Source organism: Lonchura striata, chromosome 1 (assembly GCF_050655825.1).
Source record: "Lonchura striata isolate lonStrDom1 chromosome 1, ASM5065582v1, whole genome shotgun sequence".
Lineage (NCBI taxonomy): Eukaryota > Metazoa > Chordata > Aves > Passeriformes > Estrildidae > Lonchura > Lonchura striata.
Genome location: NC_140703.1, coordinates 48,519,034 through 48,535,000, shown reverse-complemented (window position 1 = coordinate 48,535,000; position 15,967 = coordinate 48,519,034).

The window sequence follows — 15,967 nt, the reverse complement described above, 5'->3', positions numbered from 1 at the left end:
GTGCAACCTTGCACAGAGCAACCTCAAGTATAATACGTTGTGCCCAAGAGCATTGCCCAAACGCTGCTTGAACTCTGGCAGGCTCAGTGATGTGATCGCTTCCCTAAGTTCCAGTGCTCAGCCACCCTCTGGGGGAACCTACTTCTTATATTGAACCTAAAGGTTCCCTGACACAATTTCATGCCATTCCCACAGGTCCTATCACTGGTCACCAGAAAGGATCAGTGTCAGCCCCTCCACCTCCTCTTGTGAGGAAGCCTAGACCATGAGGCTCTCTACTGTGAGAAAGACATTGAAGCACTGCTGGTGTGAGTCCAGAGAAGGGGAGCAAAGTTGGTGAAGGGGCTGGAGCACACATCTTATGTGGAGTTGCAGAGGGAGCTGGGAGGGTTGTTTCACTTGGAGAAAGAGGCTCAGGGGAAACCTTACAGCTCTCTACCTTCTGATATGTTTTTGTGTTCATTTATTGTATTCTCACATTTGCTAAAACTTCAGCTTTACACTTGACATAGTGAGGCATGAAATTATTAAGAGAATCTGATCTAAGATCTTTACTAAATGACTTTTTAGATTGACAGAAGATGTCATATCTGTTGAACTGAAATAAACAATAATAAACAGTCTTGACTGGCAAGGTTTTGTCCACAAGTCTCAAGATATATGCCATAGGGACATAGATCAAGGGTTGACAAGACCCTTAACAAGATCAAAGGTTTAGGCTCTTTCTTAAGTGTTGCTTAAATTTTTCTGTTCAAGGTATTTTTTAAGTCAATATACTTTAAAAATATACTTGATTTTGGTGGGAAAAGAATCCCAAACCTAAAAAAACCAAACAAAAACTCCCCATACCAAACATTTTTCCTCAATAGTGCTAACAATAATAAAGAATTACCACCATAATTTAGGAAGGGAAAAAAACTGTTTTCAAATTTTGCATTACTAAGCTTTATGTTAAAATAGATATTGCATTTTAATAGCCTTATTTTTAAAATCTCATCAAGTACTACAATTTGAAAAGAAGACTGCAGTAGCATTCCCAAGTGATGCTGACTGATATAGTCTGCTGTTTTACAATAAAGTATTTTCCAAAAGGAAAATTTCCTAGTGTCTTGCTTTTAAAGAAAATTAAAGGGATATTTTATAGTATTAGAGGGGAAAAAAAACCCTACTGTACCTAGGGCAACAATGACTATAGCAAAGCATAAAGTGTTCACAGAGTTTTTCTGTATTAACAAGGAAAAAATTGTTATATCTTCAGGGTGTTATTATGACACACTGAAATTCTTTAAACAGAATATGAAGTCCATTATAGAAGGAATTAAATTTAAGTTTCACATGTATGAATGATAAATGCAAAGAACTTTGCCTATAGTAATAATTTTAAACTTCACAGAGCAAACAAGCTACCATATAGTTTATTTTTCTTTTAAGAAGCTAGAGGTTGCAAAGAACAATGAAATATTTTATACATTCAGAATGTTTTTCAGGTTTGCTGAGTGTATTTTGTTTGGTATTTTTTTGTTTGTTTTACAAAGATGGAAATCAATCCAAAACAAACAAGAAACTAATCCAAAAACTTAGTTATCTACCAATTTGTTTTGTATATTTACTTCAGTGAAAGAAACAGTGTAGTAAAATTTTATAAATTTTTGTTGTCATCATTCATATATTTTACATTGCCAGCTTTGCTACACTAGCTATTAATCAAAGATATCTGGGACCTTTCATCTCAGTGTTTTAATAAGACAACTTCATAGAAACTAAAATAACTGCCTTCCCTCTAGCTGTCCATTGCAGTCCTGCAGTAAATTAAATATCCCCCCCTGTTTAAACACAGAAACTTTTTTGTCAGTAAAAGTGACTTTTGCTATATTCTTTTTTTTGAATCACAATTTTATGTATGTTTCTTTTTGTTTTTTAATTAATGATAGTTTTTGGGGAAATGCTGTACTTCCAACTTCATACTTTCTGTATGATGCTGTATTATTGGAGGACATTTCAGTTTTATAAATTTCCTCTTGGAATTTCAGTATGACGGAAATTACATTTTTAGTCCCTAAAAACTGTGATTGACTAAAAATTTGACTTTATTTTTTTTTAACTCTCATGAGTGTAGGTTACTATTGAACACATTTTACAGATGAATTAGTTAGTTACAAAGAGACTAACAGTTTGTTGAATACTATGCAAACAGTAAAAACCAGCCTGAGATTAGATTTTTTCTATAACCCAGTTCACCATATAAAATTAATATTATATGAGAGAACAAATTATGAATTATGGACAGAGAAGAAACCACCAAAATAGGTAGAGACTCCATGAATGTGATAGTTCATATTTAATTATGATGAAATAATGTATGTCCTTCTTTATGATGTGCCTTGGCACATGGTAAACACACATCCAAGAATATGGTGTAAAAGCATATTATTCACAATTTGAATGGCCCCATAACAGCCTCTTTCATTAAGATATTCTTTTTGGATACTGGGAATCTACTCTAGACACAAAGGTTGCAATGTATTAAATATTACTTTTTAAAAAGAAATGAACCCTTTTTAGATTTTTTTATATATTTTTTTTGCTTTTGTCCCTTTAAAGATATAATTTCAATTCTAAAAAAACCTCAAGGATATTAAGAAGAAGCAATATATAAAATATCTTACAAAATTAAGAGTAGCATTATTTTAATATGTATTTTTGCCTAGAAAATTCAGTAATGTGACAGTAAATGAAAAGCAAAAAAACCTCTATGAAAAATACTTCAGTATCCTCCGAGAAAACTACTCCCATTTCATAACAGTAATTTTGCCTCTTGTGACCACTTAATGGATGTTCTAAGATCAAAATTGAAAATCAGACATAATTTGTTTTAGAAAAAGCACTTAAATTTGAAAATAAAGTCTAAAATAGTCTTTAGTCTTTCAGAAGGCACATTGTCTTTTATGTTGAAGTAGACCCTATAATCTTGCTAAGTTTCTAAATGTGGTTTTAAATAATACAACTGAGATTGTCTAATTTCTGTGGGCTGAGTAAATAAATATTAGATATCATAAACTATTCTTTGAATAATTACTATTTCTCATATATTGAATAATATTCTTACATAATGGATTATACATATTGATTGTATCATATTGATTATGTTATCAGTCTGTTTCCCTCTTTACAACTGTCCAATTAAGGTTCTGTTCTGCTAAGGGCTAGATCCTAAGTTTTATGACAACTGAATTTGCAATTTTCTGTAATTCAGGACTCATCTGTTATACCTGTCCACCATCTTGAACTCCAGATTGTATCATTAAATACTTGTGATATCTATTATCACTAAGATAAGAGTAAATAATAAGTTGCAAAGAAGCAGTGAGTCAAGTTCTTTCTGTTATCTTTCAAGTATCGTTCTGCTATCAATGTCAAGTTGTTCTGCTAAATTGTACTTAAAGATTTACTTTATTAATGATCACTAATCTTTAATATTAAGGACATATATTTAACCTCAGTGGACCTTACTTGAGGTCTTGGGTATTCTATCTGTAAGTTTTGAAATTTACTCAAATGCAGACAACAGATTATGTTGTTCTAAATTCATTATTCTTGCCTAGTTTACCTTCTTTTTCAAGAAATCAGTTTTCAATTTTATTCCCTTTTTCAAACATTTTGGTCAAACTTTGTGTTTTATTTTGGTCCCTAAGCTTCTTTCTTCTAACAAACTGGATTGTATGAACTGTTAAAATGTGCTCAACAACACCGTTTGAAGAAATACAGAAGACAACTCAACTTCTGTTATCATTTGTCTTCTGAAAAAATAAAACCAAAAAAAGTAGGTCCTTTGGCAGACATCTACTTCATGCTGTGCAGATCCCATCCTGGATCATCCTCCTTGCCCTTTGCAAACTGTCAAGTTTTTGTTTGGGTTTTTAGTGGGTTTTTTGTTTGTTTTTGTTTTTTTGTTTTGTTTTTGTTTTGGTTTTGGTTTTGTTTTGGTTTTTTTTTTGGTTTTTTTTTTTTTTTGTTGCTGTTGTTCATACCTGGGGCCAATGGCTGTCTCAGGCCCTAGCACCAGACTAAAATGATTTTCAGGCCTTGCTCAAAATCATTAAGTCCTCAGACATATTTTCCACAAGACACCAAAGACAGCAAAGATACTCCAAGATGGCACAGGAGTTTTGCTCTTTTCCTCTAGGATTGACCATAGCAGTGCTCTCTCCTCATGTCATGAATGTGAATTTACAGAGCTCTTGCCAATTTCTGGCAGACTATTGCTTCCCTGCCTTTGTTTCCGTCATCTTCTCTTTTATATCTGAAAAGACACATCTGTTGTCAGCATATTTCTTTCCCCTGTTTTTTTTGTGTGATCTATTTTTCTTTCCTATGACTTTCTAGATTAGAATTGATGGGATTTTCTGTACTGCTAAAAAAAAAAAATTGTCATGGAGAGAGCTCAGATATTAGAAGTCTGACTTTGCCTTTCTTTCATTATAAGATTTCCTGTCTCATTCTGCATGGACTGGTGCAAATAGATGTTTCTATGATCTTGTGTGCCTAGTCCAGGGAAAATCTTATTTAATGAACTGCTACCAAAATAAAGAGTGAATGAAACTGAGATATGTTTTAACTGACTATTGCTAGAAAACCATTTACATCTTTAAACAAAATGTTTAAAGAAGTGCTGTCACACTTAGGACCTGCTTTATATACCATCAGCATTATGATTAAAAAATTACACTTGGCTGTGTTATAAAATACTCTTCACTTGTTTTCATTTGTTTTCTCATTACCTAATGAAATATGTATTGAAAAACAGTATTTTTCTTAGCAACCATAGAGAAATATGTAATCTTAAAGGAGAAACAAAGCCAAGTACTCCATGTGTTATCATGTGGCTAACAGTGTGGGCACAAGGAAACCCATAATCTCATGCTCTTGAGATTGGTGATGTCTTCACTGTAGAAACCATATTTGTATTTGTAAATGTAAATATGTAAATATGCATCTTGTTTGCACAGAAGATGAACAGCATCACTATTCATTTTTCTCTGATCTTTGGTATCTCAGCACAATAAAAATTTTCATCCAGCTTGCTCACTTATGCCACCACAGAAGTTACCTTTTTCTATTTTTTTCCATTTCATCAATTTCTTTTCATGTTTCTTTGAATGGGAACAAATTTGAAACATTGATTTGGTTCCATCATATTTGCTGTAGCTTCTGTTCCGCTAGAATTATTTGCTTGTTCTTCATTTTGGACAGTTTTTCTGTTGCACAGTGAAAGTTAAGACCAGTTCACATACACGGGGATTTACAGAGTCCTCAGCTGATGGCACACATCCATTCTAGTGGTGAAAGTTATTTCTGGGGAAAAATAAAAGAAGAGACAGAGAGGAAAGAAAAAAAGAGAGCATTCCACCTTGACCAAACCAATACCACTCCCCGCATAACTATCTCCTACTGGATATTCTCTGCAGTGGAGAAGCTGTTCCTGTGTAACATATTTAATATAGTAACTACCATGTTGATTTCATCAGAACATGCTCATACTTGCTATAGTTATTCCTGCTTAAAATTTTGGTATTGGATTCTCTAATATTGACAAATATCTATAACCAAAGGGCAGAAAAAGAGCAAAGAGAAGGGTTGATCCTCATGCTGGTGGCAATCACTTTCCATCAGAAACTATCACAACAAACAGTAGTGTGGCTTGTGGGTTCAAATCAGTGAAAAAAGATGCATGAAGGCACCAATGTGTGAACATAATGAAAAAAATACTGCCAGATACTGGAAAGCAGCCATAGCAGCTTTCTGTATTGTGAGGAGTAAACAGATTCCAGAGTTGCATGCAAAAAGCCCTTCACAATATTAAATTAAGGTATGTAAAATACAGTGAATCATTTCTCTCTTACTATCCATTAAGTAAATTGGAGTGTTTTAAACTTAATTTTTAGATAATATAGTATTTTAAGCAGAGGCCTACATATTCTTGACATAATGAAATTTCTAGATTTTTAAGAAAATTCCATATTTAACTATAGCTTATTTTAGTATGTTTTATTTGCAGAATGATAAGACTGTATTACAGTAAGCAAATATACAAGTAGACAAAGTATTATACAATGATTAGAGAACTTAATAAATTAAAAGTTCAGAAATATTACGGATTTATGAGAAAGACTTTAGGAGTTCAATCTTTTTTGTTAAAAGAAAATAGATATATGGAATGACTTAATTTCAGAAAATAAGAAATTTGCCTGAAGAGTATTTTTGCAAAATATGACAGCTAAAAGGCTGACAAAGGTTAAAAAAAAAGATATTTGTGCCATTCAACACAAAATCCTGTGCAGCATTTTCAGATAGCTTAAAACACTGAGATATTTTACAACATCTTGTATGAAAGTTCCTATCTTTGACAGCTTTAATCAGACTCAATACCTTGGGGTGTTTGAAACAAGAATTAATTCTCAGAAGCTAAGGCATGTATAAATTCAAAACTTGATGACTTAAAAATCTCATTCAGTCTTACTCAATGTGTTATTTCATACTTAAAATGATTAGTTCCTTATGTGATGACTTTGCTCAGAGTGAAGATATTTGTAGGGAATGTGTGGGTGGAAATGATGGGAATGAATTTTTATTGCCTGATACGTTTGACCCATGCAAGTATGTTCTACGGGTTTTTTATAAGTACATAAATAAGTAAAGTATTGCCTAAGAGAAAAATGGGCTAGTATTGTTTTACTGTTTGCTTTTTATGATACCATTAAGCTCTAGGATTTTACATACTCCTTATATGTATCCAGTGTACTCAAACAGAAGAGTAACTTAGAATACTGTTTGAATAAAATTATTTTTAAAAAATATGAGGTAATCTGGGGCTTGATAGAAGGGGTGGCAGGAGGAAATCACCATGAGGTTAATTAAATCGCAAAACTTGAATGAACAAATGTCATGAGAAAAATGGCCTGGATTCAATGCCATGTTCTGAGTAGGACTTGGAGTCTATTACTTCCCAATTGTAATTTTCCTGACATTTCACTCTCATTTTATCAGAAGTGGCTAACTAAGATGAAAGTAATTTTTGTGGTATTTTAATGAATATTAATATATTTCTGTTTGTTACTTAACATATTCAGTAAATATGAACTGAATCAAGATGTAGAAAATACTACATTGCAGAGATTTCTTTATCTCTATATAGCTGGCTTTTCTATAATTAACCTTCCATGTGGGCATTCTAGATAGATAACTAAAATAATATTGAGTTTACTCCATGAGAAATCTTTAAATAAAATGTAATGCATGAGTACAAACTAAGAGGTATTAGTTACAAGTTACAACAATCCATTAAATTTTAGAATGATCCTTCCCAAAGTAACATTTTCAAAACTTCATATGAACAGAAACACAGGAAACGTTTTCATGTTGTACTTACACCAAAATTAACATTCTGAAATGTAAAAGTGATGTCAAAACCCCTGTATCCTCGTTCTGTGTTTAGATGACACTTTTGACAGTTTCAAAACTGATTGAAATAATATAAGAAACCTACTACTCCAAATGCATAAATTTTCTTATACATGTGTGTAGATACATGAATGACTGATTCTATTTTCATTTTTGGATACTGTTTTCTGAATAGTTTTTCATTCTGCTTTCACTTGGTCTTTGTAGAAAAATCATGCTCTATTTTTGTCCTAGAAGAGGTTTGTTCTATATTGAAGATATTTGACTTTTCAGATTAAATTTGACTTTTCTGCCATTTGTTCTGATTTCCGTTTAGAATGCTGTTGATACAACAGTCAGGGGTTCCCAGCCATCTAAAGTTGTGATCACCATTTGAAATCCTGGCACTATTTTAACTTGAAAAATACTTAATAATTTCAACTGTTCTGAAAGTTATTTGTCCTTGACAGCAAATATTTCATTATATAGACCTGAACTTTTAATCCATTTAAAATTTATATTTCTAATCCTCACGATCAGATTTCTTGGATTGATTGTGGCGCTGAGATGAAATTTACTTGCTGTGAATCATGACAAACCTTTAACATTTTTTATTCGGGTAACCTTTGTTAAAATTAAATTTAATGATATTTGAAGAGGAAACTCTAAACAGCATAATCCAAATACAAACGAAAAACACATACTTGTTTTGTTTTTTTTTTTTAAGAAAATATCTGAAACACTGACTGGCATGAAGAACGCAGAGTAACCAGGACAGCGTGTCAGCTTTACACAGTCTCTTTACTACGGTTCCAGGATGGCTCAATGACTGGAAAAAAACCTTCTCCTTTATGCTAAGGCAAGCGTATTCACCCTTGAATGTCTTGCTGTCTTTGTTTGTCTTTAAGGCATTCATTTGACACCTTTTATGCCACCTTTGATACTAGTTTATGAAATATTGCCCTCCAGAATAGGTTTTATTCATTCCCTTCAGCATGAAAAATAAATTGAGAGTAAAGTTTGCTAGAATATTTTCAGCTAATTATTTTGTGTCCTTTAACACTCCATGCTACTATTTTAGTAGGAAATTGAAAACATGGATGAATAAAATAATAACTCCCTCTGGAAATGAAAAATTACATCTAGTATCATTTTATCCATGTAATGGAGGTGAATTTTCTCTCTAGGATAACAAAGTAACCTGCCTCATGTTACTAAAAAGATTCTATACTGTCAGGAATAGAGACAAAAAAATTTAAAGTAATTAATCCTTGCTTAAACTGGCGTGTCAGTATAAAACTGACTATCTTCTCACAAGACATCCTACAGTCTGGAAAAGAGTGATGTTAGCCAAGCAATTAAAATCTGGTGGAAAGTTCCACCCAGTCGTTATACACAGATCTTTGTGTATTGCTTTGGGTTTTAATGATTGATGGACATGGCTGCCATTTGAATCCTTATTAGGCTTCAGAAGTTCTTTACATAAATGAATAAATAGGATTTTCTGAGCAGCAGGTTTCTCTGTTTGTTTGTATGTCAGAATTGTGTGTCAAAGTTACAATACTTTGATAAATTATGTTGCTATTTGCCTTCACATACCTGAAAAGACTATGACCACTCCTATGTGTTTGGAATACTAAAAAAGGCTTTAAAAGGAAGATACAGCAATGTGTGCTGTATGTCACATTATTGACAAAAAAATCCTACACTGAAGGTAATTTTAGCCTGAACAGATTATTTTTGCTGCATTAGCACAGTGTTGATAGATTAAGGCTCAGATGTGCTGAAAGAAGTGATTTTGATTACTAAAAACAGGTTAATCATCAAAAGACAATAAATGCCATCCAAGCTAGAAATTCAGAACATGTATTACAACTGCTTTGGTGATGACAGAATTGCTTCAGCACAGGTAAATTTATGAATGTCATATCTAATAGCATTGGTCAGGAGTATAAGTGAATCATATGGTCAAGGATGTACTAGATAAGGATTTGTCAGAAGATCAAAGGAAAACTATATGTTGTTAAGAGAAATTTTAAAATTTAAATATATTTTGATATATTTTCATTTTTCTAAGTAATCATCACAAAGTAAAAAAAAAAAAAGTCACAGTAAACATTTGATATTTTTGTGTTACCTATGATTTGCATTAATTAGTTACAGTCACAAAAAATAGCAAGATACATTTTTTCCCCCATAATTTCATATTGAATAAATCTGCTTAACAGGAGGAAATATAAAAAAGCTAGGCTGTTACAGAAACAAGTAGTGTCAGGCATCACTGGAATTGTTCAGAAGGTTTATAGATTATTTTTTCTTTCTAAGGTAAATATTATTCTCTTTCAAGTCAGGAGGTTATTAAATAAATAAATAATGACCTATCTTGTGGAAATGAGTTATTGCACAGAAAATGCCTTCAGGACAAATTGCATAGTACTATCAATATCTGAAATGGTAGTCTGAAACAGTTTGCAAGTTACATTTTTTTGAAAAGTGATAGATTTTTTGGAATGGGGTTAAATTGGCATTTTTCAAACAAATAATGGTTTATGTTAAGATTTAAATTAAGCTCTTATTTTCCTAAAAAGAAATATTGTGTTCCTGTATATTTGTTCTTTTTATACTTCTAGATTCATATAATCTAGACTGGAGTAAAGTGCAAGATGATACAGATCATATGGTGGGAAGAATTTTATCAAAAGCTGAAGAAGGGCACCTGTGTCACTCATTTATAGTAATTCACGAACATGCAGAATGGTTTTTTTAATGAAGATTCATTTTCAAGACCTTTTATCCAAAAATTTGTTAAAGAAACAACTTGGTTTTGATTTTTTCTGTGGGTATCCCTTAGTTTCATTTCATCCAATATATGCTATTTCACATTGGAAGTGACATAATGATGGTATAGACAAGCTATTAGAAAAATGGGTGCATTTATGAGTACTGCTTTATACCATCTTGAGATTTACTATGCCTAATTTAATTCACATTATGATAAAAAAGGTTTTAACCTGAAGACAAATGGATGATTTAGATACAGTTATATATATTTTATTCATTTTATGCATGCCTAATCATAATACTGATGTACATTATTTATGTGCATCTTCAGAAGTATTTTTTCTCCTGTTCCTGGGACAAAATCAAGAATACTGTCAGCTTTATACAGCTTGGCTAAGTTAGTATTAATCACAGCACCCACATTCCAAGATTTGTTGTTTTTTGTCTTTTCCTTTAAAACAAATAAGTTGTGTTTGTACTTCAATTTTATGGGAGCATTCAATATAGTTTTTTTTAGGGATTTATCTATGTAAAACAGTGTCTTGGTATCAAGATAAGTTGGTATCAAGATGGTATCAAAGCAAGATGAGTTCTTTCCTTTTTAGGAATGTGATTGTTTCTCTTTTGTTTTTCTGGGGGTATTTTGTTGTTGTTTTTAGTGTTGTTTAGTTGTTTTGTTTTGTTTTGTTTTGTTGTAAATTAATCCTAATGAGACCATTCTGCATAGAAATGGAAATACAAATTTGGATAAATATTGAATTTTAAGTGATTTCCCAGATAGAAATACATTATTATGATGGGTTTTCATTGTTCATCAAGCAAATTCATGGTGATATCTAGTAAACTTGGACTGGGATTCCAACTGGTAGGTAAAATTTTAAAACTTAGAAAATGTACATTTATATTCTCACATTGTACATTTATATTCTCTCCTCTTTGTTTCCATGCTTTTTGCTTAGCTATGCAGCTTTTGTACTCCAACCTGGGGGCTTGAGCATCCCCTCAGAAGATGTCAAATTCAAACTTTTCTGGCCAAGGTTAGAACTGATCCTCAGTTTCCATTCTACTTCAGGCATTAAGCTGTTATTTAATGTGAATCAGCTCTCTCTCTGGCTGTCATTTTGCATGAAAATGGCCTTGGGGTTGCTATGTTTTTCTTGTATGGATGATATGTGCATGTCAGACGTCTTTGAAAAATCAGATCAGCTTGGGCCTGTCAGTGCAGTGTCTGCCTGATTTGAAAATGTCCAAACAGCCTGAGGTTTCTGAAAAGGCTTGAAAGCTTAGATCTGTCAGCTTGGTGGTATACATGGCTCTGAAAAACTACTCTGAAAAATTCTAGAGTATGAAATTAAATGAAATTATCAACAATTCCTTACATTCCTTAGCAGTCATTTTCTGGAATCACAATCTTGTATTTAGGTGCTAAAATTCTATTTAAGCTGTACTTTACGAAGCAAGGGTACTTAGATTTTTTTGGGGGTGGGTGCTACTTAAGAGAGTCATACATGTCTGTGTTTTTTAGATGTTCTTGTATTTTCCACTTATTGGAATGGTATTACTGACTACTGTTACTTTTGTTATACTAATGAAATTTTAACTAACAAAGATGACAAGGACAATTAGAAACACTACACTGAATTATTGAATATTTATGTATTTATGATGTTCAGTATGTACTAATATGCTAGAAAGTGAACATAAATATTTCTTAATAAGTTTTCTGCAATATTCATATTTCAAAGCCAGTTGTAGTCAATACAGTGGCTAATATTCTTTGCAAATACACAGACACACATATATATTAAACCCTTCCCAGTTAATTGCAATTTAAATTTGAAAAGTTGACACTGGGGTATTCACTTATTAGTTCCGTCTTTTAAAGTCAGCCCTTTTATTGTGTGTTTGGCTACTCAATTTTTTAATTCTCAGCTAAATTATAAAATAAGGCTATCTGATTTGATTACAAATTTTGAAATATATTTAACATTCACTGCCACTGACACAAAATGTTATTACAAAATTTGCACTTTATATTTCTATGTTCATATAATGGGATTGTAAAGACTATAGTTTAAAAAGATTTTGGTACCATTTCAACACACCCATTTTGGTTTGAATACCTGCTAAATTACAGAGAATTTTCCCATTCTATGCATCGCCATTTGTGATCAAATTTAATTAATCTGTGGAATAAACAGGAATACCTTCCACTAGTTTTCTATGGAGCTGTATGCATCAAATATAAAAATGGTCTTTAATAGTGTAATCTGTCAGAATCAAGCAAACTGTATTGATGACAAGGGACTTGGCTGTTTACTCAAACCTGAATTGACAGAAATATTTTTAAAATCCTGCCAGTTGGGATTCCCAACCAAAAGTGCACCTGTGAAGACAATGAAAATTGCGCTTCAGAGTAATTTCAATTTTATTGACCAACTTACTTTGCTCAAAGAAAATTTAAAATGGGATTAGTAGAGGAAAATTTCTCCTAGCATTATATTTCCTGTTGAAAGTAAATGAAATACCCAAAACCAACCAGACAACCAAAAAATATATTCCCCAAACAAAAATTATGAGAGAAAGAAGAAAATATGAATGGTTTACCCTGAAAGTACCTTTGGTAGAAATAAGTGTTAGAATAAAACACAGACAAAGCCATTTATAAGAAGTGCTTTCTATGATTTTTTTTCCCTTTGTGGTAGAAATAATTCTTATATATGCCTGTAATACTGCTGTGTTTGCAGTTCAGTAAACATGCAGCTTAAGCAAAGATAACTGTGTCAGCTGTTGATTGCAGATCAATATTTCCATAGTACTGCTGAGTGTTGAATTAAGAAAGTTGTCTATTTCAGAGATAAATAATGCTGATGACTGAAGTAAAAGTGAATTTATCTGGGAAAAAGATCAGTCTTGGAGACAGCTAAAATCTATGCATGTAAAAATTTCCTTTTACCTCCTCTGTAGCCATGAAATAATAGAAATGGAAGATTTGCAGCATGTAAATAATACTACAAACATGAAATATGTGTATTTCTAGAAAAGACAGTGCATTTCGTATTTGTATTTTTCATTGCACTTAGATTATTTACTGAATAAGAAAATAACTAAGACAAATATCTTTCTGATGCAGACCTATAAAAGAAGGTGAAGTGATTCATACAATCCTGGCAAAATTCTGGGTTTTTTTGTTTTTACTTATTATTGTTTTTCATCAAAATAAAAATCAACATGAAAAACTAATGAAAAATCACTTTAATAAACTGGATATCTCCCTGCGGAATAATTCTTTACATCACTCAGGGGACTTAGTAAGTTGGCAGGAAGACTTACCTTTAAAGCAAACTTTCAGTTTCTGATACAGTGCATTGTGTCCATGATAATGCTGTCCTAGATGTATGATGACATTGAATCTGTTTGTAGACAGTCTTTTTTGTTCATTGATATTGTTAGCAAATTAAGGCAGTGAAAATACTTCAGTGTACAGTGGGCAATAGGTTGTAGCTGGGGATCCTGCTTTATACATGGTAACTGGAGATATTACTATATAGTGGATGAAAATACAGATGAAAAAGATACTTTCCACGTTGAGTATATTGCATGAAATAAGTATCTATAACTGCACACCTTCAAGACTATTTCCAGGTGTTTCATGCTTACATGATCCTTAGGAAACCTGTATTTGTTATATAACCTCCCAATGATAGGTTGGTATTTTAAATGCTTCCACAGAAGCCAAAACTACTGCCAGTTCATCACTGTTACTTAGGAACTACTGTCCCATTCGGTAAGCAAACACTGGGGCTTGGAATATTGTCACATGCTCAATAATTTTCATAACTAATATGGAAGTGGTTTTTACCACTGCTGTAGTCAAATGATAATGGAGTACAAATATTTGGTTGCAAAATAGGGTTTTTCTCCTTTCTCTGCCTTCCTTGACAAGGTAAACTGCAGCTATGCACATCTTTTGCATAAAGCAGAAAAAAGTTGGGTATTCAAGGGTTTTTTTGTATGGTTATATTTTTTGTTGTTGGGGTTTTTTTAATGTTTTTTGTTTGTTTTTCTAATAGAAGCTGCAAAAAAATAAAATTGAAGTTCGTAACTTTATGAAAACAGTTGCCAAAGGAAAGAGAGAGTTAAGAGTGATAGATAAAGGCTGATGGAGAGGTGAACTAACAGTACTATTAAGAATGGAGCTTGTGGTGTGCTACAGGGTAGAACAGAGATATTTCCGATATGGCAACATTCAGTGTAATGGAAACAGTCGTGTTTAACAACTGAAAGCTTCTCAAAAACTCTAATAGCAGTAGCCTGGGGTTGGGCATTGTAAAATTGCCTTCTGTATGAGTTTTGGCAAGCAGGTTCTAAAGATGCCAGTAGATACAACTGAATAAATATCTGGGAAAATAGCAGGCTGAAGAGTGAAAAATAGATGCTGAGAGTTATCTTGTAAATGTGTCTAATACCTGATGAGTTCTGGAGACTCGCGGCCCTGCTGAGTCCACAAGTGCAGGTGAATTCAGAATGTCTGTAGTTTGCTGCCTATACCCAAGGCCAGCACTAAACACCATCATGAACAATGGGTTTGTGTAGCTCAGAGAACATCCACAAGGGTGGTGGGTGTTTTATGCAGGCAAGTACTTCAGAATTACATAAACACCTGATGAAAGAAGAAGCTTCTTGAAGGACTTTGAGGAAAACAATCTAGCAGCCACACTGTGACTCTGCTTCTGTTAATAGCTATGGATGGCCTGTCAGCTGCTGCTCAAAACAGGTAACAATTAATAATTGTGATTATGCATCTGTGCATGCTGTGTGCTAATGGGAAGGGGCATGTGAATGTATTGTACAGACAATTATCTGCTCTTAATAACAACAGCTTAATTAAAAGGTGTTCTAGTACAGAGTGGTTGTAATTGGTGTCTCTCCTAATTAGAACCCCTTAAAGGAGAAAAGGGAATTTACTACACTATATTAGTCATTCATTTTGGAGGAAAAAAGTCAAGAGGTTGACATGAAGATTTTAAAGGTTGAATTGAGATTTGTATCTGTTAGAAAAGCAGCAGAAGAGATGAAACAAAAGGGGTGGTAGTAAAAAGGTTATGAAAGACAAAAATTGTTGAACTGATTCAGTGATCCAAGTCTCTTATCCTCCCATCCACTCAGTTCACAGACTGTCATCAGGAGTGCTGGACAAAACCTCATTTCTTTGAGATTGAAATCTACAGGAATTATGAGGAGAGAACTCAAGGAGACTAACTACTTGTCAAGTAGCCTGTATATACCTTAATCAGAAAGTTGCTACTTTATTTATTTATTTCAACACAAGCTACATAATCCCACTTGACCTTTTAAGCTAAGCATGTTTCTGGATTCAATTTTAAGGAAGCTAATACATAAAATATTACAACTTTAACTAGACCAAAACATAGGTCTAGTTAATAGGCCTTAAAATGCATCATCCTGATGTATTTTGAGAAGAATACAATCTCTGCATCATTTTTTGCTTGTATTTGGAAAGGAGGAAAAAAAATAGTTGTTTTCCAGTACTTGTCCCCACAGTTTCCTGCAGTGATGGGATAGAATTTGTATCAATCTTTTAGAAACAGTAATTTCACAGACTAGCCTGAGTAATACCTGCTAAGGGCCCATCATCTGGACTAGAACAGAAATAACTGTGCTGCCACAAAGCACATCTTGTGATGCTAATCACTAGGAGACAGAGTGTACAAAATGTATCAAAGCT